Genomic DNA, 2,891 nt, shown 5'->3' with positions numbered 1-2,891 from the left:
ATCATCTGCTCTAAAAGTGATTAGTCATCAGTGTATGTCTTGATTAAAGTATCTACGTGCATGGATTTATTACATAAATCATTGGTATTTTTCACATTAAGATTATACCTGTACATTCATATTCTTGAGTAATGTTTTGATTATCACTGATATTGGACAAGGTAAACATCTATTGTACTATCTCTTGCTTAATAGTACATTGTTTTATTTGCAGTCCTAATAGCTCTTTGAATCACCTTTTCGTACAATAAACAGCACTGGGTGATAGGTGATTGCTCAAGGAGCTTGAATTTAAACTTAGGACTTTTGCATTCATTTGTCCTGCTTTTTCACTGACAACAAACCCCTCAGATGACATGGATAGATTTCATGGTCTGTTGATCAGACCAGCTAATACAACTGCTGTGGTTTCTTCGCTTGCTGGCTGTTGCTTACTTTCAGAGATCAGATGTGGAGGACGCTATGTCAGTCCCTGTGCACTAAGCTCAATGCCAGATGGTATGGCACAGTAAGCCCAGGAGTCAAGCCCAAATCTGTTAAACGTGGGTGCTCATCATCCCATAATCTGTGGCTCTAGAAATTCAGTTCAGGGCTCTGAGCACCTCAACAGGAAGTAACGAAGATGTTCAGTTTGAGACAAAGTTTTAATGAGAGGACTCACCTCACTTTGGGGCAGGAAACCGATTCTTCTTAGGTCAACCATGTGGACAGCAGCCAACAGCACTCCCGGGCGTGTGGGGTGCTGGACTCCTTGCTCTAGCTTTTACCCCACATAGTTCGGAGCTGCTTAAACAGTGCTTTTCACCAATCTGCAAAGTGAGAAGACGTGCCATGAGAAATGCTCAGCTGAGAATACAACCACTCCTATTTCATTATAAACATATTCCATTTGTCTTCACTCTTCCAATTTTTCTTTCTCTGAAGTTCATCGTTGCTAGTCACTTATTAAGCTGCTATTAGGTACAAAATTCTATGGACCGTAGGCCTAGTACAATGGTTCAATGGCTAAATCCTCACCTTGTAAACTCTGAGATCCCATGTGGGTGCCAATTCATGACCCAAGTGCTCCATTCCCCATCCAGTCCCTGCTTGTGGCCTGGGAAAGCAGTAGAAGATGCCCAAAGCCTTGGGACCCTGCAATCGTGTGAGAGATGAGAAAGAAGATCCTGGCTCCTGGCTTTGGATCAGCTCAGCTCTGGCTGTTGAGCCCATTTGGGGAGTGAACTAGTGAACAGAAGATCTTTCTCTCTGTCTCTCCTTCTCTCTATAAATTTGACCTGCCTCTTCAATTAAAAAAATAATAATAAACCTTTAAAAATTCTATGTATGGCACTGAAAGGTACAATTATCCATGGGATTTATTTATTTGTACTGGAAAGGCGGATCTGCAGAGAGGAGGAGAGACAGAGAACCATCCATCTGATTCACTCCCCAAGCAGCCACAACAGCTGGAGCTGAATAAGTCCGAAGCCAGGAGCCAGGAGCTTCCCGCAGGTCTCCCATGCGGGTGCAGGGTTCCAAGGCTTTGGGCCATCCTCAGCTGCATTCCCAGGCCACAGGCAAGGACTGGATGGGAAGTGGGGCTGCTGGGACTAGAACCAACACCCAGAAGTGATCCCGGCGCATTCAAGGCCAGGAATTTACCTGCTAGGCTATCGTGCAGGGTCCCATGATCTCAAAAAGAATTGTCTTAGCTGTACAAAGCTGGATGCTACGGGATTGTTTCAGTTCAGCTTTTGTTGTATAGCTCTAACAGAGGCAGCAAAGCTAAGGACAGACTTCGGGGCTGGACTGTGTGCCACTGCTGTTTGTCAGCCCTGTGACCTCGAGAACTCACTTCATCACTGGGCCAGTTTTTGCATGTATATGTTGCTCATACCAAAGGTTGTTCTTAGAATGACAAGAGTTAACGTAGGCAACCTTGCGAGTGCATAGAAACCGTGTCATTACTCATTTCATAGCTGTGCAGTCATACTGTCACTTTGCATCCCACACATCACGGACGATCTTTTCTTAATATCCCCACGGCTGGAAAACTCCCAATTTCTCAATCAACATTTACTCAGCTGCAATGAATAGGTCCTATTTGAAGACAGCACTTTGCCCAAAGTCCTTGAACCTTCCCCCATCTTCCCTTTCCTCCCCTCAAAACTGTCTTGGTTAGGAAGAAGGGGCCGGGGGGGGGGGGCAGAGGAGCCAGCCCCTCCGGAGAAACCGTCTTCCCGCTGTGCCTGCTTTTTCCTCTTAACTATTCCTTGTCCTTCTCTTCAGGTTTCCCCTGATACCATCAACTACGGTAACACACTGACATCCTCAAATCCATCTCATTGGCAGCTTGAACCCGACCGCACCGGTTCCCTTCTCAGGGTAGAACCTTGGCATTCGGTCCTGCGCCCCGTGTCTTGACGCAGGAGTTACCGCCGCCCTCCACGGCTGTCCTCCCTTCCAGGGACTCGAGCAGTCTCACCTGCCAGAAACTTGCAAGTTTTCGGAAGATTTCTGGATTCCTGCTCCCCTTTGCTCCTCCGGCTTAGTTCCTCATAGCAGCTGAGCTAGAATCCTCCGGCTTTATGGAGCCAGAGCCCTGGACCCCTCCCTAAAGCTGGCGCCTAGGAAACTCCTAACGTGAGAAAGACTCCGGCTCCCTCCCTGTAACATGAGCCCGTAGGAAAAAGGAACTTGGCGCATCTAATTTTCCTGGTACTTTGAGCATAAACGTGCACTTTAACTCAGTTGGCGAATTCCGGTGCTTCCAGGTGGCCTTGAACCGGAGCGTCCGTTGGGTGGGGGTGCACACCTGGAGTCCTAGTATCTGTACCTGGCAGTGCCCCACTAGGGAGTCACCGCGGGCAGGCGATGGGCGGTGCCAGAGCCTGCCCGCCCAGCCCTGG

The sequence above is a fragment of the Ochotona curzoniae genome, unplaced genomic scaffold, assembly GCF_017591425.1.
Source record: "Ochotona curzoniae isolate NIBS_2020 unplaced genomic scaffold, NIBS_Ocur_1.0 scaffold_3835, whole genome shotgun sequence".
NCBI classification, from domain to species: domain Eukaryota; kingdom Metazoa; phylum Chordata; class Mammalia; order Lagomorpha; family Ochotonidae; genus Ochotona; species Ochotona curzoniae.
This window is presented reverse-complemented; position numbering follows the sequence as displayed.